Genomic DNA, 26,439 nt, shown 5'->3' with positions numbered 1-26,439 from the left:
ATGAGTGCTAGCGGTAATTTCCTTTTCCTCTCTTGACCTCTGGTTTGAACTTAGCTGATGGACTTGCCATCTGTACCTGTTTCTTAAAGGAGCATGGTTTCACCAGTATGCTGTAACAAATGACATTTCCAAGTTCAGAACTGATCACTTCAAGTGGGAAAAGCAGTAGGGTAAGAGAGCACTTGATAAATAGGAATGTAGCATGGAAATAGATGATACAGATCCAAATTTCAGTAAGAAAGAACAGAGACAGAAAGTGGCAGTTCATTACCAAAGCAATTTAACTTACAACAAAAGGTCATTTGAACTTGGTGGAAGTGGGAACAAGCTGAATTTGGGATCTGCAGCCAAAGAAATGAACCTAGCATCTTAGCATCCAAATTATAAGACATTGTACCATATGGTCAAACTGTATTTTTAAGCTGCCCTCATCACCTGAATATAAGAACCCTCCAGTAATGCATTAAGTGGGGTGATTTATACCTGCCAGAGGGGTTTGTTCTTTTGATCATTTCTTTTCCTGAGGGGCACTGTATTGTTCTGGTTTAGGAGTTTTTTAAATGGTATGACTGATTAAAAAAATGTTCCCCAACACATGACTTTGATATTCACAATTCATTCCCAGGAAATCTTTGGGATTTATCAGTCCAGCCGTGTGAAGCTAGTGAACTTTCACTTGGCTAGTTTTGGTATTTTATTTAGAATGATTCTGTGACTACGCAATGTCTAGCTGACCTCCAAAAATCACACAGTTAATAATTGTTTAGCCAGAAATGTCACAATTTCTATGTTTAAATACTTCATGAGAACCAGCACTTTCTAGTTGTGTAATATCTAAACAATGGACAAATCTAAGAAAGACAGGAAAATATTTTTTTCTTAGGTATTACTATTATTATTATTATTATTAAAAAACTAGTACACTTTTTCTGCCTCATCTGCTACAGGAACAATGTTTGTGTCCTGTAGCTCATGGGTTGTTTCTTCATGTGGCAGATGATCAGTTTCCATGGAGCTATGCAAGTTGGCATCAGCTGAATTTTTTTAGTATGTGGTCAGAGACTTTCAGTCATTTCTGGACTTCAAGATCTTCCTTGGGTCCAAACAGTCTTTCAAAAATGTGGATTGCTACTGACTTCACCTGGAGTTAATCTCTGCATAATAATAACCAAAAGTAGGGTTCATTTAATTACTGTTTACAGTAATAATTCCAGGAGGTCTTTTATGTCAGGTCTAAATATTAAGTACTAGGCATTGCTGAATGATAAGTGTTGGCACATTTCTATTAATGATTATGTGATCAATAATTTCTGGTGTATTTCACATCCATCTTGAGAGGTTTATACCATTTTACAGCCATCATTCAATTTTTTGTCAAAAGCAAATTGGCTGAATTGGCTACCTTTACCTTATTTCCCTTTCCTTCATACACGCAGTGAACATCCTCTAAAGACCTTTTATATTTCCTCAGAATTGATATGCTTGGATTCTGATGCTCCTGCTGGTTTAAAAAAGAAATGCAACACTAATAAATTATAATAAATTGTCAGTCTCAACGGGTCTGTGACCTTCAATCAGTAGGGGGTTATGTGCAACACTTCATTTCCCCTTCTTTTAGCTCTGGCTCTTTCCCTTGCTGTTAGGCAGTGTCCTTGATTTATGGGTGGGCCACCAGCAGGATATCTCACCTGCAAAAATAGTTCACACTGTGTTGTTTATTGTACTAAGTAGGCTTCATGCTGGCTGAGGGTTTTTACAAGGGAAAGAGCTGCTGTCAGTCTCTCCATCATTTGAGTAAAGCCAGCTCCAAAGTTCTCTCAAATTTCTACATGAAGTCTAGGAGCAAGAAGCCAGAGAGCTATTGGCCCTTCTCCAGTGAGTCCGTCTCTTTTGGCTTTTTGACGAGAAGTTCCACAGAAGATGAGAACAAAACTAATGAAAACCAGGGATAAAACAAACAAACAAACAAAACCATTCTTAATTTAGAGCAAATATTTAATGCTGCCCACATCATTTTAAAGATCTGATTTTCCCCCATGTTAAATTATTACCTGCTGTGATACATTGCCATTTCTTGTGATTAAAACAAAAGGTTTTGATTTGCTGAAGAAAAACAAACAAACAAACCTCAATTGTCCTAGTGTTGTAATTTTAGTGCAAATACGGGACAGAAACATTACTTACATATTTAGCTTCCAAAATGTGAGCTGAGGCAAGAAAAGCGACTAAGTAAGTCAGTATTGTTACCTGCAAGTTTTCTTCATATTTATGATTTTCTAAGAGAAGCATATTCCATGTTTCATCAAGGCAGCTTTAAAGAGAGGAAGTAAAGATAATGAGAATATCTATTAATTTTGCATATATTTACATTACCAAGTTCTGAAGAGGACTTCATATAAAGAAGTGTCACTCCAAAATTTGTAAAAAAAAATCCAGATTGTCAACATTTTTGGAGGGATGCTTGTTACTGATAGCCAAAAAACAAATAAAATAAAAATTGTGGTATATAGTCTGAACAATCCTTTTTCACTCTTCTTCTCTTTAATTCTTTTGTGCTGCTGTACTAACAAGACACTGGGTAGCTACTGGCTGACATGGTCAGTTTTGTTGGAACACTAAGGCTGGACAAGTCTTTCCATATTATGGAACCTTGTTCAGCCATTTCACTAAATAAGACTGAAGTTTTGGTTGAGATATTAAGAAACATACAACTACATAGTGCTTTCTGAGTGTCTCCTTAAGTGCAGTTAGGATGTAATGCAATGGTCTTGTTAGCCCATTTTGTTATTATCCACTATTTATTTCATTTCTTTATCCCTCTTCGGGTGTTTCTGGTCTCTTTGATAAATCTTGCTGCTACATTTCTGGCACTGTGTTTGGTTTTGTGTAGTAGAATCAAAAATAATACACTTATTTTTGTATGTTAAGAATATTTTACATTTTTCAAAATACAATTGCAGTTCAAAAGAACAAGTAGAACAACAGAGAGAAAAGAATCCTCCCTAATCCATCAAAAAAGTTGGCTAGGTTGTAGAACACCCTAAAAATACACTGTACATGAAATATGCTACTTACCTTACCAAACTAGGATGACCTGGTCTATAAAAAAAAATCTGCTGTGATGCAGCCAGACAACATTCCTAAAATTAAAAGTAAAGATCGGAACAACAAAACCTAAAGATGAATAAGTAAGGATTATATCTGTATACTGCAGTCACTCTGAAAATGTGACCAGTAATGTCCTCCTCTGGTAGTTCGTAATGTTTTTATATACTTCCTGATTGTCCTTCCTTTGCTAAAACACATAAAATGTCTTTCACCTCAACACTCTTTTTAGGTTCTTTGAAAAAAAAAATAATAAAATGCTCTGGACACTCACAAGTGCAACACATTATCTCTCAGGTTTGTCCACCTGCCTACCTACCTTTGCACCTACCAACTATTCAACTTTACTAAGGGCAGTATTGCCTTGACTTTTATTTAAGCCTACCAAAAAATTGGCTTACTACTGTCATATTCACTACCTTATCCAAAAGTATTGAATTCATGAAAGAAATATTTTATTTAAATACCACTTTATGAAATATCTATTTTTATTTCAGAAAAAAAAAGTATATTTATTTAAACACCACTTTACAAAATATCTAATTTTATTTCAGAAAAAGAAAAAGTAGAAAGTACTACTTCTTATTTCTTTGTCTAGTATTTGCTTTCACATGCATACACTTTTGATACACTAATTTATGACATTTTTGAAGTCCAAGAAACAGAGAACAATATTTCCAGAAAGTGTTTAAGATTTTGAGTCCCCCATTATTAAATCTGAAAGATCATTAATTAATTAATAAATTAATTTATTTCCTGAAGGGAATGCATCCAAAAATGTGATTGTAGATTTCTACAGTATAGCGGCTTTTAAATATTTTTCAGCTGGAGACACTGGAGACACCTTGAAAAAATCTACAGCTGAGGCACAGATCCTGACATTATTGAAAAATGGAGTGGATTGATATTTGTCATTCTTTTTCTTTTCTCACGTCTCTTAAAAGTAGTCAATAGACTACAAAGATGATCAGATCACTTCCACAGAGATATTTAACAGCCATAGCATAAATTGTCCACTTGATAAGATACAATTGTCTCTGTTTCCAAACACCAAACAAGCTAAATAACTTCTGAATAAAATTCTCCTGTTTTATTTCCCTCCACTGATGCAATTTTCCCTAATGTAAATTAAGGATAGAGTAAAATATATCTTTAAAGCTGTACTTCCTGTGTTAACCTTGGTGAATAAACATGTCAAGTGTTACACAGGCTTCAATTTCAAGAGATCTGACTCAAAATTAGGGCTTATTTGTCAACAAGGAACAATGCAATGACCTAATCTTGAATGCCAAGGGATTTTCCACTTCATGGAACATCCTTGCAGCTTGGTCTTCTCTGTTCAGCCTGAGAGATATTGGCAGAGACACACAGGGAGCTGTCACACTGCCTGCAGGCATGATGCCTGGCTCTGTAATGGATACCGCTACACTAGTCTCAATTTTCTAAGTTGATTTGAATATACACAGTCAAAATATCCAAAGAATTTGACAGTACTTAGAAAGAGTGGACTTTTTTTTTTTTCTTCCAAGATTAATTATGATTTAAATTAATGTTTATGGTATTGACTCCTTCCACATTGTCTTAAACTCCTCAATAGGTCTATGTGATATGTGTTGAATGATATGGATGGTTTAAATCACAACTCAGCTTCACATTCTGATGGATCTGTACATCTCTGTTCATGACAGAAAATAATAAACAAAATAGGTCTATCTGAATATTCAAAGAGGTGGCACAGTCACTTTATCTCAATAGAGTTTGGAAGATGGTATTTAATTACTTGAATATTGTCTACTTCTGACCTGTCATGTCTTGATGTCAGTATTTGCTTCTGCATCTCTTCCTATAAGATCCAAGTAATCCATGTAGACCGTAGCACATAAAGTGTTTTTCCTTCTCCCTTCCATTGAGGAAGTCATGCCCGTCTATGACATTTTCTGGAGGTTTCCATAATATCAAGTCCTTTTTATATGCACCTTGAAATCCACTTACCCAATGTTCAGTTTTAATGTTTCTGTCCACCAGTTTCCTTAATCTTCAAGATCAATTTATCCTTCTTTATCACTTAACACTTTATCATTGTCCTCCTTTATCACTTCTTTTGACCATTTCCACAGATAATATCATGGCACTGTTCATGCAGATTTTCTTCCATAAATAAATCTGCATAGCTGATAACCTTCTTTCAATAAAATCCATTTCAATTGATTTCTGCACGGATGCTACAAGTAATCAGACAGAGAGACAGACAGAATTTCAGTTGTGGACTATTGAATATATATATATATATATATATATATATATATATATATATATATATATATAAAATAAATAGCCTGATAACTTTTCTTCCTCTCTTTTCTGTTGTCTGGGATGATCACAGTGTGTAGAAAGCTAAACTATGTAACTGTATTATTTCCTTAGACCACATCATCAGCTAGTTTATTTATGTATAATTTCATTGATTTCTACTACAGTAAACCACATCCATTGGTGAAGGATACCAAATATTTGTTTTCTATTCTTCCTTCTTCTTTCCAAGTATTTTTATATTCACTTGTGTTTTACATTGGCTGGCTGCCAGACACCCACCCAGTTGCTCTCTCCTCTCCCTCAACAAGACAGCAGGATACAGTAAGACAATAAAATCTCAAGGGTCAGAATAAAGATGAGGGGGATCAATTACCAGCCAGCATCAGGGGCAAAACAGTCTAAACTTGGGGAAAACAACTTAACTGATTGTCAATTAAAATAGAGTTGGTCAGTGAGAAATAAAGATAAAAACTAAAACACTCCCCTACTTTTTCCCAAGCCACACTTCACTCCTTCATTCCTGGCTCCTCTACCTCCTCTGCCCTGTGCAGCACAGGGGAAATAGATATTACAGTCACTTCATAACAGCTTCCCTCTGCCGCTCCTTCCTCCCTGTATCTTTCCTCTGTTTCAGTTGGGTCCTCTTCATGGCCTACAATCCTTTAGGATAAACCTGCTCCAGCATGGGCTCCTCTCCACAGGCTACACTTCCTTCAGAATATATCCACTTGCTCAGGTCCTCCCATGGCCATTTTTGTAACAATGCTAAAGCTATTTTGTTTGTTTGTTTAAAAAATATTTTACACATACAGATTGGCTGAGGTTGGAAGGGACCACTGAAGATCACCTAGTCCAACCCCCCTGCCAAGCAGGATCCCCTAGAGCACATTGTGTAGGGTGGCATCCAGGGAGGTTTTGAGTATCTTCAGAGAAGAAGACTCCACAGCCTCTCTGGGTAACCTGTTCCACTGCTCTGTCACCCTCACAGTAAAGAAGTGCCCCCTCACTTTCAGATGGAACTTCCTGTGTTTCAGCTTGTGCCCATTGCCTCTCATCCTGTCACTGAGCACAACTGAAAAGAGACTGGTTCCATCCTCTTTACACCCTCCCCTTAGATATTTATATGCATCAATGAGATCCACCCTCAGTCTTCTCTTTTCCAAGTCAGCTCAGCTCTCTCAGCCTGTCCTTGTATGACAGGTGCTCCAGTCCTGTAATCATCTCCACAGCCTTCTGAACTTGCTCCAGTAGTTCTATGTTTCTCTTGTACTGGGGAGCCCAGAACTGGACACAAAACTCACCAGGGCTGAGTAGAGGGGGAAGATCACCTCTCTTGACCTGCTGGCACCATTCTTCCAAACGTACCCCAGTATACCATTAGCCTTGGCCACATGGGCACATTGCTGACTTATGGTCAGCCTGCTGTCCATCAGAATTCCCAGGTCCCTCTCTGCAGAGCTGCTCTCCAGCAGGTGAGCCCCCAGCCTGTACTGGTGCTTGGGTTTATTCCTCCCTAGGTGAAGGACTCTGCATTTGCCTTTGTTGAAGTTCAGAAGGTTCCTCTCAGCCTATCTCTCCAGGATGTCAAGGTCCCTAAGAATGGCAGCACAGCCCTCTGGGGTATCAGCTATTCCTTCCAGCTTTGTGTCATCAGCAAACTTGCCAGTTTTGAGCTATATATTCCAAAGTGTTTTGAAAGGGACGTTAACATCATTACTCCTATTGAAAAGCATTTTATTTTGGCTATCTTTCTTCCCACTCCCTCCCCCCTCCCCCAAAGAATATTTGGCTCATAATGTTTAATATTTTACATAATATTTTACTTATTTTCCTTTTGGCACTAAAGCAACAGAGTCAAGTAGGAAATCTGGAATATGTTCCACATTTTTCCCTTCTGTCTGTGATCAGTAAGCTGCGAGAGATGAAAGGGATTGTGACTTGAATACTTCCTTTCTGTATTTTATTGAATCCTGGAAATAGTCTTGTATTCTTTTTCATTCATTCATTTTTTCTTCTATCAGCATAAATAAAACTGATTGGAAAAAAAAATGGTAATTGTCTTCTAAAAATATGGCTGTTCTCCTCTCCTCTCCTCTCCTCTCCTCTCCTCTCCTCTCCTCTCCTCTCCTCTCCTCTCCTCTCCTCTCCTCTCCTCTCCTCTCCTCTCCTCTCCTCTCCTCTCCTCTCCTCTCCTCTCCTCTCCTCTCCTCTCCTCTCCTCTCCTCTCCTCTCCTCTCCTCTCCTCTCCTCTCCTCTCCTCTCCTCTCCTCTCCTCTCCTCTCCTCTCCTCTCCTCTCCTCTCCTCTCTCCTCTCCTCTCGTATGGTATTTTTGCATATTTTATGTTCCATAATATCACATGTATAGAATGGGTATCACATGTATATCTTCTATATATCACATGAGGAGCAGAGTGCAGAGCTATACTGTTTCTTCTTGAATTCTTGAGTTCTTCCCTTCTGTATTAAGATTTTATATATTACTGTTGCCAATTAAGTAAATCATCACCAAGTACACACAGACTGCATAAATTAGTGTCTATGTTAAAGTATGATCATCCTGTCCTCTTGTAGCTATCAAGAAAAAATTACACAGACTTGAAGAATTGTAATTTAAGTTTTCTGTTGCATAGTTGTAGCTATATGGCAAGTACCAAATTGTGATCAGACAGCTATGTATATAAATCAGATAAATGACTAAATTTACAGAGACCTTATTAAATAAATATATGACATCCATCATGAATTATATATAAGTGGTTTGGATTTTTTTTCTGTAAGCAAAAATGTTTGCTTCAGAAATATAAAATACTCTGGAATTCAAATATATTGCATGCAAAAAAATTCAAAATATGACTGAAGCCTGGAGAAGGAACACTAAATGCACAACACATTTAGAACAAACTAAATTAATTTAATTGCCTTTTCTATTTTTCCCAGTATATCATATATTTTTTCCCCCTTTCTTTATTTGGATTTGAAATAAAGCAGAAAAAGGCAATAGAAATAACTTTTCCATTGTCTTACAATCAAAAATGCAAGAGCTTCATTTTAATCTCCCCTTACTCTAGAATAAACATATCATTCCCTTAAAATTGTTCTGAGATAACACCATGTGTATCTGAGGCCTGCCTGGCAATGTGCCATCTCCAGCATAGCACTGTGCAAAGGTCTGCATTGGCATTTGTCAGTCATTTCTTGGTGACTTATAACTGAGCTGAAGTCCTTCCTCTCCCTCTCCCCCTTTCCCACTACTGCAGGTATTTGTGATGAATAGGATGGAAAATCTACAGCATACATATTAGTTAAGAGGAGGCTGTGACTACAGTTCAAATCTGAACAGAAATCAAGAGGCCTCAGAGGAATTAAAAGGGTCTTAATTCATTTAAACTGACCAACTACTCTACAATTGTGAGCCTTTATCATCTAGGATATCTATTATGCTCTACTAAGAATGAGAAAATATACATATTTTTCTTCTTTACAACAAAATGATTAGCTTCCCTTTTCCTCTATATATCAAGCCCTTTTGAATTACAAAACCTACAACTACATAACTCAAATGAAGTTTAGAGCATAAAATATCTGTTAAGAAACCATGGAAAGTTATTATGCAGATACTGTGAAATATCCTGACTCTGTCTGACCAGAGACAAAAATAAACATTACAAGTCCTGTAACACTTGGACTGAGTTCAGTCTCATGCTTCCCCTTAAGCCAATGACATTTCAGTAGCAGGCTGGATGGGCATCTAGACTGTAGTACAGGTGCATTCAGAGGTGTAAACTGTCCTTCTGGTTCCTCAGATGTTCAGCTCTAAGCAGCTGGTTGTTCACCTTGTGGCTCCTTCCAATGGAAATCTATACATGGGAAGAAGGAGAAATGCTGTGCTTCTAGGTCTCCCTCTCACAATAAAGAGGAAAAGTGCTTGAAACAAAGGGCAGAACATTCTTCTACAGTATTGAAAGACTCTCTGAGACCATTTCAAGATACTGAAAGAGACAAAGTACAGTGTGGTGAACCTAAAATTAGACATATGTCTTTCATTATAGTATATAAAATCTAATCTAGAACCAAGTTAATAAAATCCACAAACCAACATGACTTAAGGCTTAAAAGGCTTTCTAAGCGTTGTATGAGTTGTGACACAAAAAAATATAGTTTAGCAAAGAAGAGGATAGACACAAAACATAAATGAGAAAATCAAAGACCAGCACCAACTACAGTTTGAAGGTCATGTTTTTTATGGCTCTGTCTGTGGATAATGGCCAGGTCATTTGCAACCTTTTCAGCAGTTTTCTCTCAAATGCCTCAGTGCAGAATGGAGACAACAATGAATATGAGAAACCTTATGATGAAGAATCTAAAACTTAGAAAGTTTAGTCCAGCATATATTTGTCTAAACACATTACAGACTTTAAAGAAAAATACACAGATTTTTAGGGGTATGTAGTGGTTTAACCCGGCCAGCAGCTAAACACCACACAGTCGTTTGCTCACCCTCCCCCTCCCTCTCTGGGAAGGGGGAGAGAAACGGGAAAGTGAAGCCCGTGAGTTGAGATAAGGACAGTTTATTAAGACAGGAAAATAATAATAACAAAAATAATAATAACAATAATGATGATAATAGTACTACTAATAATAATGTATACAAACAAGTGATGCACAATGCAATTGCTCACCACCCGCTGACCGATGCCCAGCCTAACCCCGAGCAGTCCGGCCCCCCTCCCCCAGCTAGCCACCCCTATATATTGTTTAGCATGACGTCAGATGGTATGGAATACCCCTTTGGCTAGTTTGGGTCAGCTGTCCTGGGTCTGTCCCCTCCCAGCTCTTACTGCACCCCCAGCCTGCCTGTTGGCAGGACAGAGCAAAAGGCTGAGACGTCCTTGGCTTGGTATAAGCACTGCTCTGCAACAATTAAAACATCGGGGTGTTATCAGCACTCTTCTCATCCTAAGCCAAAACATAGCATTCTACCAGCTACTAGGAAGAAAATTAACTCTGTCCTAACTGAAACCAGGACAGGGTATTTCAAGGGTTTAGTAAGTCTGTTAGAGTTTCACCTCTGGATGATGAAGTCATTTGCACTGTTATCACAACTGTAGCATCAAAGATGGCTGTTTCACTGCTATCAGGACCAAAGGTCTGAATATAAATATAAAACCAAATCATTTCAATCTGTCAGAGTTCTGGATGGCTCCTGACTGTTGCTATTCACAAGTATATTTTTTCTTCAGGCTTGGATGTTTTAGTTCTATATTCCCAAATGCTATGGAGTATTTTATATTCTTTTGGAGCTTGCAGCAAGTCAAATAAATATCATGAATTGGAAGTTGACCAAGTTCCTTGATTATCATACAGGAAGGAGCTTTCAAGCTATCTCATCTAATGAATGTATGGAGTGCTTCTCAAATTTAGTATTTCTCTTGAACTGGGTATTGACCAACTTCCTTAACTATGTCTTTATGTGAAAAGAGAAAAGAAAAAAGGAAAGAAGGGGAAGGGAAGGGAAGGGAAGGGAAGGGAAGGGAAGGGAAGGGAAGGGAAGGGAAGGGAAGGGAAGGGAAGGGAAGGGAAGGGAAGGGAAGGGAAGGAAAACTTATCTTCTTTTAGGGCCAAGGAGTTTAAATATTATTATTTGCTAAGTACTGAAAAAGCCAAAGCTCTATTAACAGTGCTAGAGCCAGAGCAGCTGCTGCTAGATGTACAATATTAATGGACTTATGGCATTTCACAGTACAATTCTACCTCCACATAATTTGTCTACAGGAGTATGAAAAAGCTTTTCTCATTGAGAATACAGGGATAGACTATGGCAAGTCTTTGACTGCAGTTCATTTCCCACCTCAGGTGTCTGGTCTCCAGCATGAGCAAAGCAATAAAATAACTCATGGGCCACTGTCACCTACCCACATATTAGTTTCTACTAGTTGTTACTCGTTTCATTCATCAGTGAATGATTACTTAACAAATGATGCTGTGTACTTAATGTACATCTCTCTACTCACCTGTTCTTAGAATTTATATTGTTCATGATGAGACTGACAGCAAGGTGAAGAAAATTACTGTAAAACAAAGGCTTGTAAATGAAATATTATCTACAGCATTTCTGTAGCCCTGCAAACCTAAATGTGTGAGGTAGTGTGTTTTCAAGCAGTCATAATAGAAAAATCAGATAGCTAGCTATTGCCATCCTTGAGAAAGTCTTCTTTTGTTTCTTCTACATGTAACATTTCATTGTGAATACCAGGGAGATTATTCAAGTAAATTTATTACCATTCTTACTAACAATCTGTCTCCCTTTATTTCAGAGACAATAATAGACTGCACGTTATAGATTTGCACTCTATCTTTAGTACTGATACAGGCAGAAAAGGTACATAATGTATGTCTTCTACCATGTTTTTTCTCTAAAGTATTACCTGTGTTAAAAGGCATAGGAAACAAAATCTAAAATGAAAATGTTAATTTGAAATAAGAGAAAACAAAGTCCTTTAACCTTTGCTAGGAAAGAAAAAAAAAAAAAAAAAGAAAAAAAAAAAAAAAGAAAAGAAAAAAAAAGAAAACCATCAACATTTGTAAAGTATCAAAGTAAGTGAAGGATCAAAAATATTTGATCAATGTTACAGTTAGATGAATAGTATAAAATATTTAATAATATCAGTAAGTCTTTAAACAATTTAGCTTTGTGTCCTTTGTCTTATTGAATGTTATTGCAAATAATACTGTCAAGGCTGTGGACAGGAATGTTTCTAAAACAGTGACTGCTTACTCCTATCAGTAGACTAGGTACTATCTGTTGTATTCCTGAAAATGACCAGCATAAGAAAAGCAAATTTCATATGGACATTCTGTGGAAAGATAATTGTTAAATTATGTGAATCCAACTGCAACTATTTGAACATTAGAAATGCAATAACAACTGCTTCATAGCAAAAGTTAGAAAGGGTCACAACATTATGGCACTTCTGTGACTAATAATCACTCGTAGCTGGAGAGAAATTCCATTAAATCAGTGGTAAAATCACTGTAATAAAAACCATACATTTTCATTTGAATCAGTGTGAACATGATTAGGAGGCTTAAGTCAGTATTAGTTTATACTTACTTGCATGTCAAATCAGAGCATTATATAATTACTTGCTTATGCTCCTTTGTGCATGTTTGCCTACACAGACAGTAAATTTACTCTGCCTTTGCTTATAATAAATTCAACCAGTTGTATTAAGTTCTCTGGGTAGAAAAAATAGATTAGATTTATATCTATTCGCTCTACAAAGTAAGACAGAAATTCCTAAAAATCTTGTCTTGAAAACCAGGCCCTGGAAATTTCTGTTAGATCTTTTATGTGTTGCTGCTTATTTTTATTGTTGTTCTTACTGAAAAGTTTGGCCTTTGTATAAATGCTTATTTTTCATTCCATAAATAAATGAATAAATTACAGAGTCAGACATTCCCAGCAGTGTGGAGGCTGGAGATCTCTAGTCCAACCCCTGTGCTCAAATCAGGGTCACCTACAAAAGGTTGCCCAGATTTGTGTCCAGTTTGGTTTTGATGATCTCCAAGGAGGGAGATCTCCACAACCTCTCTAGGCAAACTGTGTCACTGCTCAGTCACCCTCACAGTAAAACAGTTCTTACATTAAAATGTAATTTTAATTTGTACTTATTGTCTCTTCCGTCATTGGGCTACACTGAGAAGAGTCTGGCTCCATCTTTCTCATCCCTTGCCCTCATCGGGTATTTAAACACATTATTCAGATCTCCCCTGAGCCTTCTTTCTGAACAACTTCTTTCAGCTGAACAACTCCAGCTGTCTCAGCCTCTCCTTGTATGACAGATATTCTAGTCTTTGTTGCGCTCCAATACATGTAAGTTCATGCCTGTCTTGCACTGGGGTGCCCAGAAATAGATCCCCACATTCTTCTCTGAAGAGCTGGTTCCCAGCTTTTTGGCCAACAGTGTTTACTGCAGTATTGAAAAATTATTTTTTTTTTTATATTTACTATTCAACCTGCAGCAGATTTGGAAATGTCAGGCATAAAAAAACAGCCATGCACATTTTTTAAATGAAAATAAGAGAACTGCTCAAGTAAACAATATCTACACAAAATTGTCTACTGTCCTTATGCATCTTCTTCACATGTAACCTACAAAAGTGATTTAGAGCTGGATTGTCAAAAAGGTTTGTGATGATTAAAAACAAACAAACAAACAACAAAACATTGATTCAAACATGGTGTACTGTCCTGGTTTCAGTTAGAACAGAAGTTTCAGATAGAACAGAATTAATTTTCTTCCTAGTAGCTGGTGGAATGCTGTGTTTTGGCTTAGGATGAGAAGAGTGCTGATAACACCCCGATGTTTTAATTGTTGCAGAGCAGTGCTTATACCAAGCCAAGGACGTCTCAGCCTTTTGCTCTGTCCTGCCAACAGGCAGGCTGGGGGTGCAGTAAGAGCTGGGAGGGGACAGACCCAGGACAGCTGACCCAAACTAGCCAAAGGTGTATTCCATACCATCTGACGTCATGCTAAACAATATATAGGGATGGCTAGCCGGGGGGAGGGGGCCGGACTGCTCGGTTAGGCTGGGCATCGGTCAGCGGGTGGTGAGCAATTGCATTGTGCATCACTTGTTTGTACATATTATTATTATTATTTTCCTATTATCACTATTGTATTATTATTATTATTATTATTATTATTATTATTATTGTTATTATTACTTTTGTTATTATTATTTTCCTGTCTTATTAAACTGTCTTTATCTCAACTCACGGGCTTCACTTTCCATTTCTCTCCCCCGTCCCAGAGAGGGAGGGGGAGGGTGAGCGAACGGCTGCGTGGTGTTTAGCTGCCGGCCGGGTTAAACCACGACAGTGTACCCATGTTTTCTTTAGGGCAGAAAAATATTACTTTGCTAATCTGTTACACTCAATAATCAAAAATAGTATGTGACAACTATTAGTACTGCTATGCTTAATTCTCAGAAGTTGAGTTAGATTCATGTTATCTTTCTTTACATGAACCCTAGGCTCCCTTTATAGTCAGTGGAAGGAGAAAGGCTGATTCTTTTATTGTCTTTAATAAAATAAACAAATTAAAAATCACAGAATCATAGAATGTTTAAGGTTGGAAGCGACCTTAAAACCATTTAATTCCAACTCCTCTGCCGTGGGCAGGGACACCTTCCATAAAATAAGGTAAGGTAAGGTAAGGTAAGGTAAGGTAAGGTAAGGTAAGGTAAGGTAAGGTAAGGTAAGGTAAGGTAAGGTAAGGTAAGGTAAGGTAAGGTAAAGGTAATAAATACATCGAGATATCAATGTAGAAATCAGAGTCAAAATTGGAAAATAATTAATTTATTTTCTGGCTTAAAGAAAAAAATATTTTCTCATGTGTAAATTCATACATTTAATAACGTTCATGTTTTTGTAGACTGATCACGCTTCATCTATTGGAGTAAAATTAACACCCTTGAGGTAGATATACTTTATATCCTTCATGAACTGCAGACTCATAATGGCCAAAAGGAACTGTTTTTCTGGCCCAGCATGAGGGCAGTCTGATCTGTTTTGATTCCTGTAACAGGCTTCACTGATTGTATTTAAATTGTATTTGATTGTATTTGTTGTATTTGAAGTACCATGACTAAAGAGTGTGGTAGTGCTCAGGGCTATTCTTCCTGCTCACAACAAATAATTTATTTTGGGCATGCTCAAAAAAGACTTTAGAAACAAAAATCCAAGCTGTTTATCGGCCCATAAACAAATTTACGTCATGGTCCTACTGAGCAAAGTAATTTTCTTGTCAAAAACCTGGATGCCAGGCAACTAGATGGAAGAGAGAGGCAAGAAAATTCAGCTAATACTCTTTGGCATGGGTACTTAAATTTTGTCCTCATTTTGTTTGTCTTTGTTTATTTCACTAAATTAGTGTTATGATTTCTAGCCTTTCTGATTGCAGTACTTCAGACTCCTGAGATGAAGAACAAATAACTTACTGTACAAGGGCCACATAATACAAGTAATGATTACATAGGCTGTGTAGTGTGACTGATATTCTTTGTGAGGTTTGTCAAAAGCATGGGTTTCAAAGTTGAAATCATGCTTTGAGAGGTGTGATGTAGCAAAAACACTTGACCCTTGAAACAATTCTACTTTTTGGCAGAAAAAGATAGTAATTTTCTAATTAGCTCAAAATAGGAATACAAAGACAAAGTTTTTGAACAAACTGTAACAATAAGAGGCTTCAGAAAAGCAATAGGTTGCTCATAAAGCAAGTAAATCTTAAACAGAAAACTGTGCAAGAGAGTAGAAGTTTGCAGAACAAAGATGGAAAGGCAGAGAAGATGTACCATGCCACAAAGTGGCAAGAAATGACCTTAACATTGATTGTGGGAACAGCTAATGAGGTTGATTGGGCTAATAGTATCCTTTGACTTATACAAGAGCTATGCCCAGACAAACGTGGCACAATAAAGCTGACTTTAAAACATCTTAAGAACTTTAATAATTAAAAATAGTGAAGATAAGATGGAATATATCTGCACATGTTCAGGTTCTGAAAGAGCAGTTCCCCAAGTATGGAGGAACATTATGGGGGAACATGTTCACAGGAATCTCCTGCAGTAAAGCTTTTGTCTAAAGTTTACTGAGTCCAGTGATTTCTTTTGTTTGTTTGTTTGGTTGGTTGGTTGGTTTTTTTAGACTTAATCTCTTGCTTAGGAACATCCAGTCCCTACCTTAGTTCATTTTAGCTCTGTCACCAATAGCAGCCACGTGTAGTTCTCAATGTATTGCCCTCAACACTCTCGACACTTACCCTCAAAGGCATCAATTATTTTTACCTACTTCATTTACAAACCCATCGCTTTTTACTAATTCAAATGCATTCTAAAATGCCACCTATTTTTGAAAACACTAGGAGTGAATTTCAGAGTGAGAAAAGAAAACAGTCAAATTCAATATTGCTAACCTTTCCATTTTCTGCTGGGTCCAAGCTACTGTGTTTCTGAATAAGAGTAGAGGCAGGGAACATCTGTATTTGTGTATTTTATTAGGTAAGGATACTCATAGTACTAATTAACATATAGATGTTAAGTGATCACTTTTACAGAAGTCTATCTTCTATGTTTTTATTATACTGACAGCCCTCCCCCCCTTTCTTTTTTTCTCAGATAAGAATGGTCTCCTGTAGTCTGTACAAGGTAGTTTTCCCTGTTACAAGATGGTTATCCTCTTTTTGCTTCTAGCTGAGCCTTAGTATGATTTCTTTAATTCATATCAAATGTGCACATCACATTTTTCATCACAATTAAATACTAGCTTCTGATAGAAAAATAGCATTAAAATGAATTAATTGTTGGTACTAGTTCGATGCCAGATACAAAGAATCTGTTTTTAATTAAGTGTCCCTCCAGTGAAAATGCTGCGTTATAAAAATGACAACTCAGCATGCATATGAATACTGCATTATAACTTCGATGTCATGTTTGCTTAGTTTACTGTTTTATGAAATGTATTGCTGTGCTGTGCCCTACTGGAATTGAATTAAATTATGAAACTCAAGCTGGCACAGAAATAATGGACTGAGGATGTATACAACATTACATTCTTCCCACTCCTCTTAATAACAAATAAACCAAAATGTCATCTGGTTTCATTTTTTTGGAGGAAGTAGAGTGCTATATGAAAGTCAGGAGGGGTGCTTTTATACTTTTTATACTTGCATGGCAAGATGATGTAAAATTCTGAAATAACTTTTGCCTGGCTGAAGGAATACTCAGAGGAAAATCCTTCAAATGTGATGAACAAGGTCTATTTTCTTATGATTTTATTTTTAGGGAAAAAAAAATACTGTGGAATTGTCAATGCAGCTGTGAGTATAATTCAGGACAGAAAATGTAGGAAATATATATTTCCCTCAAAACTAAGGCTGAGTCCTTAAGATCAGTTTAGACTCATGGCACTTTTCACAACTGCTGGGTTTTAAATTTAGGGTGTCCCAGCTATTTTAAATGAGGAATGTTTTCAGCTTATACGCTGTTCTGCCTCATCTCTCCTAGATAGCATGTTCTGCTTTTCCTTTCATCAGGCTCTGCACATGAAATGGTTCTTGAACTTCTCAACCTAGTTTTGGATTCTTTCTCCAATTTAGATAAGGGAAGAAGACCTAATTGAAAACCGATTGTTTAATGTGTGACTATATGATGTTTTACAACCATTTCTGCAGTATTTAATAGTGAGTGAAGTGTTTTACTTATCTAACTGAGCTTTTGGAACCTCAGTGTTTTTAATTATCTAGAGAATACCAAAAAGCAGTATTCAGGCAGGTGCTTAGTATGGCTAAATATTTTTTTCCATTTTATCTTGGAAAAAAAACTGTTATAGGTTTCTTGGAATCATTTAGACTATTCTAAATGACATGAAAGATAAGCAAGGTTGCATGTCAGATTTCAACAGCTTGTATGAGTTGTCAGAAATATTTACATTACTTGTAAATAAAACATCGCTTATTAATCATTCTGTGGTTGACTAGAATGGTTTAACTTACCAATTGAGTGTGCAGCAAATTTATTAAGAAAAAAAAAAAAAAGCATGATAAAGCTGTAACAGATATTTTTTTCCATGATTTTTTCCAAATTAAATACAGTATGTTTAATCAAATCTATTGTGTGTTTGTTGTTGTTTATTAGTTTTGTTTTGTTTTGTTTTGTTTTTTGTTTTTTCCCCCTTCAGAAACAGAATAAAACACAACAGTGAAAGAATCACAGGGAGAAGAAATGTCCTTAGCATTTTCTAATGTTTCACAGTTTCCCATTTCTCATCATTGGGATGACCTATGGAACTTAGTCTACAACCTGAGGATTGTTCCTCGGCCATGCCAAGAAAAATTGGCCATCTTCACAGAGATTTCTGTTTCAGATGAAAATGTGCATCTCGTCCACACCCCAGTTTATGTGCTACCGTACTAGCTACATTATATCCTATCATAATTTGTAAAATGGCATTGAAGAAGACTCTCTTCAGAAACCTTTGAAGCATACAAAGCAATTATATGTCACTAGAATTTGGGGCAAGAAATAGAAGACCACTTCATTCAGTATTAATGTCACAGAGATTTTGATTCTTGTGTGTGAAATATCATATATGAATGACACAAAATATGTACAGATCAGGGTTTCACTTGGATATATAATGAAGTTGATTTGTTAACATATTAAATGATCAATCATCAAGTAAAACACGGGTTAGGAATAGTAATCTGTGTCACCAGTTATTTAGATATTTTTCCTCTTGGATTTAGATTCTATCTTTATCTAAATGTAGGGAACATAATCTTTGCCAGATACTCAGTTTTCACTCATGAAGTAATTTCAAACCACCCTCATCATTTATCTAAATGGGCGTTCATTGCAAAGTAACCACACCAGAGTTGAGGACAACCTAATTTGAAGACTGTTTATATAACAGAGGTACTGTTACTGTTCTTGTATGTTTGAATTAACTCACAGTATGTTTGAATTAACTCACAGTCTGACTTTCCAACTATTTTTATCTCTTTTATCATTGCAAATATCTATAAGTAGGCTTGATAATAGAATGATAAAATTAACAAAACAGATTCAGAATACTTCAAGGTTCTCTCTAGCCTGCTCAGATTTTGCATCTTTTGTTCTCAGAAGGTTCTACTGAATGTAAGACGTTATTCCTTGGTTGAACTCTTAGTTTATAACTTTTTTTAATTAATAGTAAGTCTACACATGAAAAAAAATTAAAATAAGGAAAAGGAAAAAATAGAAGGGAAGGGAAGGGAAGGGAAGGGAAGGGAAGGGAAGGGAAGGGAAGGGAAGGGAAGGGAAGGGAAGGGAAGGGAAGGGAAGGGAAGGGAAGGGAAGGGAAGGGAAGGGAAGGGAAGGGAAGGGAAGGGAAGGGAAGGGAAGGGAAAAAAAAAAACATCAATAAGAAAGGATTTTCTGAAGTTTTCCATCTTGCTTGGTTACAAAGAAAAACAATAGTTGTTAATTTTAAATATTATTGTTAAATGTCAATCAGAAAAGCACGTCAATATTTCCTTACATGTAGAAAAAGCAGTCATTGTGAAAGGAAATGAATCATCCTGTTAGAGAAAAAAAAAAAAAAAAAAAAAAAAAAAAAAAAAAAAAAAAAAAAAAGAGAGATATGACTGATTGTGAGAGTGAATGATTTACAATGACTGGAGCAAAAGTAAAATGTTAAACTTTCAGAGCCACCACAGAAGACTGAGTATTGTCTCATGATGGTATACTAGCTGATTTTCTGTCTTATAAATTAAGCAATTCTACAGATTGGGAGAATATTCATCTTTCCTAATTTAGGTTAATAATTAGTTGTTTAAATTCAGGTTAGTCTCCCTAGGGACCATTTATAGTGAATGAAAGAAATAAACTTCATTTAATCTTAAAGTGGTTGTATTATGGTAGGCGACATGAGTTATTTTCTGAAGTACATTATTGACCACAATGGAGACCAGAACTTGGACTTCTAAAATGAGGAATCTTAGGTTAGAGAAGATGAGTCCCAGTCTGGGTATGTTGCTACAAATTAGTTGGCATTTCAGACTGCCAGCTTTGTGTCTCCATTTTGAAGGGAGGGGAAACAGATCTTTGTAACCCAGTTAAAAATAATATTATATTATTTTATATTGCATGTTTTATTTTTTTATATATAACTTCAAAATCAGAATATTTTTATTTAAGACTTAAATGCTGATAAAGTATAAAAACAAGATGGCAGATATAAGAAATACAATAAATATTTCAAAGCTATATTTGAAAATTTTTATTAGTGTTTAAATAATAGCAATTACTGTTCTCTGAATACTAGAATTAAAAACACAGTCTTTTAACTTAATGCTTGACAAACTGTGCCACTGGACAGAAACGTACAAAATACCCATGCTTGATAAATAGTAAGTCCTCTTCTAGTAAGTCTATACTGAGCTAATGATTGGAGATTGTTTTAAAATTTGAAAGATGTGTTTGCATGTCCCAGTTACAATTTTTGGTAGTATTAATTAGTTTGGTGCTGGGTACTCTTGTTATCATGTAGTATTTGATTCCTCTTTAGAGGATTCTTTTTGAGAATAACTGTGACAATATTCTGTCCTTCATCTAACTGAATGAAAATTCCTGTTGATAACCAGGTATAAAGTCACAGATTAATGATTAATAATAGTAATGCATTTGGTATACCGTGTTTTACTTTTTTTTTTTTTTTTTTTTTAATATGATTGCAGAAAGAGCTTTGACTTCCCTGAATGGGAGTCCAAATAAGTATTTTCTGTGGTATTTCCACAGATGTGAGCAATTTTATTTCTCTGTACAAAAATCCATAGCATACAAATGAGCATGAAAATTTGAAGCATCAGCACTAATTCCTTTTATATCTGTGACATTATTTAAAGACAATAAACATTGAAGAATTTGCACAAATTTAAGGAAGCTAAGTGTATTTTTTAAAAAGAGTTGGTACAGTGACAGTTTTTCCTGTTTACTCTAGATTACAGAGGAAGCAGCTGTTGCCTCCAGAGGGTGGAATATAAGGGGTATATTTTCAAAGTACTGAATAGTATTCCAATAACAGTACTCACTTTAGAATTGTTGGCAGAAATGCTTGAATAACTCTTTAAGGATAACTTTTAATTTACAGGACAGCTTTCCAGGAGACAAGATAATGTTTTAAGAAAAAAACAAAACTAACAAACAAAACCCAATAATGTCTTTATATGAAACTAGTTCATCTAAAAGAAAAAGATTGAAGAGTTGGGCCTTGATACTCCTACTGCAGGCAGTTAGAAATTGTGCTATTGATTCTCTGGGTGCACAATATGCTCTGCTGTGCTTTCAGGATTGTGATGAATTGAAATTGTTTGATCTTGTGCTACTAACTGCGAGTTAAGTTTTTATAAATAAACCTAGCAGTTACCTCTTTTTACTTTAAGAGCTGAATGGTAAACTTATTCTTCCCTATTCTGTATTTTTGCTTTGTGGCTCTTTCTATCAATCATTTAAATAAAAACTACTTATATTAAAACTTACTATAGTATTCCAGGCCCAAAAGTGGGCATTTTGTTTATTTTATTCCTCTCAGTTTATCATATTCTATTTATTTTAAAATTCAAAAGCTAACCTGGTTTAATTATATGCATCCTAAATTTGATGCTCAGCCATGCATGCATGGGACATCACCATGTTCAACAAAATGACAATGGGCACATATCATGGTCACTTCTCTCACAGCAGTGAGTGGAAGAAGGGAAAAGTGCTGGTACTTCAACAAAGTTTGACAAGAAAAACATTTCTGTGTATGGCTCAAATAAAATTCTAGTTTCTAATTTCAAAATGTGGTAATGAGTTTTAGTAAGCTGGGAATCCACATGAAGATAGAGAAATGGAGAGAGAAAGCTGCATATACTTGTCTGTACATGTATATCTCATATATATTGTTTCCAAGAGTAACTGGAAAACAGAAAGGAAATGTGATCTTTATTATTAGAGCATCCTTCAAGAGGACTAGAACACCCATCTAGTCAGGGAGGCTGTGGTAGTCTTTCAGCACTGTGAAATCTCCATACACTGACATTTGAAACCACACAGTTCTGCTCAATGATGACAGCATGATATGGACCTACTCATCAGTATAGCTGCAGACAAATTTCACAGGCTGCTGATAACTTGCAAATTTGTAGAATACTTCTGCCTTGGTTGAATCGTCCACTCCTTTCCACAGCCAAAGCAGCACGTACCCAAGGGTTGTATTTCAGAACTATACTAAAGTTTTACAAGAAATGGTGAACAAGATAAGAATAAGAGATTTTAGAATAAAAAAGAAAAACAGCAAAACAATTCAGTCAGATTTCAGTGGCCTAACAATAAGTTTATGTAAAGCCATACCCTGAGATCAGTGGGAAAGACAATTTTAAGTGAATATTAATATTGCAGAAACTACAAGTGGGAGGGAAAAGAACTGATATTTCATATCTTTATTGACTGGGTGGCATATTAGTTTAGTTGCAAATGCATTAGTATGAACAAACACATATCCATTTATTTTCAATCACATGTATTGATTAGTTATTTCTTTAGGTTAAGGTGCCAAATCAGTTTAGATGTTTTGGTTGAATTACATTGGTCTAAACACCCATGTAAAACTGCTAGCAAATATAGAATAAGATGGTCAAAGGTAGCTGATGGATACACTGAACAAGAATTCATTTACATTGAAGAGAAAGAAAAGAAAGAAGGAAAAGAAAGAAAAGAAAGAAAGAAAATAAAGAAAAAGCAGGAAATTTTTAATGTCTTACCTATTTATCCCTTTTCTACACCTCTCACCATCCTATCATCAGGAACTGATGTCAGAGGAGAAACATTTTACAGAAAGACTTGACAACAGGTAAATAAACACTGCATAAACAATAGAATACAATGTCATTGTGTTTCCAACATTAAATAATCTGAATACTTCGATTTTTCTTATGATTTTTGTTAATGGTAGCAGTCAGTGGTTCCACTGTATCATCCAGGGTCACCAGTCCTAGGCTGTGATAGTGTTGAGCTAGGCACCATGCAGACAAAGCAGGGAAACACAAATCCCACCTCAGAGCTCACTCTTCAGTTGTAAGGAGAGGCAGCAGATGGACTGTCATACAGGGGCCACAAGGTAACTGTTGGACAATCTGCAGCCTAAACACTGTCAAGTTTCTTGTATGTACTGTGGTAGAAGAGAGTTCTTAAAGATAATTTAAAACATGAGTACATGTGCAGGTATTTATTTCAGAAGTTTTTCCTAAAACAAGTTGATTTCAGCTGCCTGCTGCTTGTGTTGTAATCAATGCAGAATGACACAGTGTGAATCTGTTTAATTTAAACAGGCTTTATAAACACATGGGAATTATTGGTAATAGCAAGATTACTCTTTCAGGAATAAGCACCTGAACAGATAATCATACTTTGTGGTATAAATTAGAAAGAAGGAAAAAAAAAAAGCCTGCAGTGAAAAGCAATCCTGTCAGTCTGATTCATACAAGAAGCCAAAAGTTTAGGTCTACTCATTCAAGCACTGATTGCTCTTATAATTGAGGAGCACAAAGTTGAGGCACTGTTTTCTGATACCAGAGCTCATCTGCATGTGATTTGCCGCACTACTTGAGCTGTTCCTGTATTGTTCACTCAGGTTTCTCATTTCCTTCTCTGGTAGGTTTTCAGAGAGCGAGGCAGTCCTTGAAAAAAGTAGTGAAGTTATTCTCATAGCAAATAGTGCTGGGTAGGTAATTACAGTCAGTTAGTGCTGTTTTTAGCTAACTTTATTGTTCACTTTAACATTGCCTTTACGGATGTCTCATCATTAAGTAAATTGTGAATATTTATGCACACACATATATATATATTTCCAGAAGACTGACTGACACAGTAGGTTGCAATAAGAAGACTGTTTATGACAATAAAGGAATAAACATAATGTTGGCTTAGAAGCATCAGTGAGAATCAACTGCTTTTTTTTTTTTTTTTTTCCTATTTATTTATTTATTAAAAGTAAGATGACTTATTAACAAAAAAGCAAAAGACTTCCTACCCAAGAGGTTTAAATATGCTGACTTTTCAGTATTTTGCTGAAACTAAACCTATTGGTTTAACTTCAGGTAATTTGTATCATTGTGCTACCATTAAATCACAGGTGTTATGCCACCACTGAAACTATTTTGTTTGACTAATAAAATATTGCTTTGTTGGAGTAAGCATAGCTCATTCACGCCAATATAAACGCAATTGCCCGTACACATGCTCAACCCAGCTAATGCATATTCTGCTAAATGGGGAAACCTGTGTGCCATTGGATGGTTATTTCCCTCTCCGCAGATTCACAGCCCCAACAAGGTGCCAGGGAGGGTACGCACATCACATCGCTGCTTCATTTCTGCGCACAACACCCTGCTCCGGTGGCTCCTCCTATTCCTTGAGAGGAGAGCTGCCTATCTGATTTTGGAGCTCTGGCAAAAAGCCTGAGCTCATTGATTACAGATCACTGTTAATAAAGAGCATTTGTAATGCAGCAGTGGTGATACAATCTCCACACGCCAGTTCATGATGGCCCTTCAGTCTCTACAATTAAGTCGTCCACCTGTCAATCGAGAAAGTGTTTTCATTGGTACAGAAGCTCTTAATGAGATATGGCCTAATAATCAGTGGCTATTAATTACAAAGCCTACAGGTAAATGTACATTTCTATATATATATTGAAAATGTTTATTTTGGATTGGCAAAATATATAGTCAAAAGCTTTTCTTATGGTGCATAACAATTATGTGGTAATGGACAGACAGAGGAATGCCATTCAAGATAACCTTAATGCTAAAGTGTGCAAAGTTATTCATGTGTTCAGTGGTGGGAGTGGGCTGGGTGAGATTCTGCTCACGTAGATATTTGCCTTTCTTTTTATTTTATTTATTTGTTTTTATTTTAGCACAGTGGAATTTAAATTAGCGTGTTTGTTCTAGAAAATTAGGAAGATGGTTTCTCTTTTGAATTGTACCATTTTTACCTCTTGTTTTCACTCTATTGATTTAAATAACTTCCCTTCCAAGGTCAATTCACAGAGACTTTTGCCCTGATGTTTACATTCTGTATGTCTAATAATTCCATATCTATTCCATGAGTGATTCAAACATATAATTTATACAATATTTGTATTCGACATCCAAGGTAGTAGTTCACATCTGAGCTGATGACAGCTCAGTATCTACTTTTAAAAAAGAAAAAGGATGATAAACCAGACAAAATAATACATATTTATTATATATTTTTAATAGGAAGAAACTGAGTATTTTTGCTGCAGTAAATATGAGTACAAAACTTCATTTCAATAGGCTTGTTCTGGGGAGGGACTGATTAACCCAGTCTAATAAAGCACTTCAAGAGCTGTTTAATTTTTAGCACGTAAGTAGTCCTCTGGTTCTCTAAGTCCCTGCTGAATGATCTGTATGCTTAGTCAGGGACAGTGATTGTCCACTGAGTTTACAAAATCTATGAAATATACATATGTGTGTGTGTGTGTGTGTATACACATGCATACATATATAGCTATATACCCATCAAATATAAAGTAATCATTTCAGGTTGTCATAAATTCCTGAGACTGTGAGGCTTATGCCTTTACTTTTTTTGGAATATTTTATACAAAATTAGACCATAAAATAATGGTATGTCCCAATAAAATAAGACCTCAGTTGACTGCAGGGAATGCAAAACTCCATGAAGTCTATTAGTGTCTTTTGGTCAATGACCAAGTAGTTATGGCACCATTTATATATTGTTTACCGTGTTTAAGGCCCAGCAGCAGTGAAGCCAACCCAGACTACAGAATTCTCATAAACACATATATCCTAACATTTTATGGGCATCGATAGAAGTTAACAGCGGCACTCTTATTTGACTTAAGTGAGAACAGAATCAAACACTTCATGACCACTGTTCAGCTCAGAATTTATTCTTTGAAGAATATCTGCATATTCAGAATGTACTTTTCCCAATCACTTGAGGTGTTTTATTGCTCCACTGTTGAATCATTATTCAGAATTTTAAAATTCAGGCATATGGAAGAGGACATAAACATAACACAGTTACTTAAGTAAAATATCTTTTTATTTCAGAAATACTCCCTAAATTAAATTAAAACTTCATGATGTTTATCTCTCTGAGGAAATATTTCAGCGTAAACTATACCCTAAGAATATTTTTGTGTAAAATCTGAAGGCTCACGCTATACATATGATATCAAATGCACTTGTAATCCTATAGTAAAGACAGCAATTGCTAAGTGCTTTGTAGGTCCCCTAACAGTGGGGTGGAGTTGTAGCTACAGGGATCCCTGTTGCTGAACTCAGCAAACAAGCTGTCCATGTGATTCCAGATGTTTCTGTTTTTTGGGGGCAGAGGACCTCCCAGGATCAGAATGCCAGCATGTCTGAGGTACAGAAGCCACC

This window comes from Aythya fuligula, chromosome 3 (genome assembly GCF_009819795.1).
Source record: "Aythya fuligula isolate bAytFul2 chromosome 3, bAytFul2.pri, whole genome shotgun sequence".
In the NCBI taxonomy this organism is placed as follows: domain Eukaryota; kingdom Metazoa; phylum Chordata; class Aves; order Anseriformes; family Anatidae; genus Aythya; species Aythya fuligula.
Note: the sequence above shows the minus strand (reverse complement) of the source record.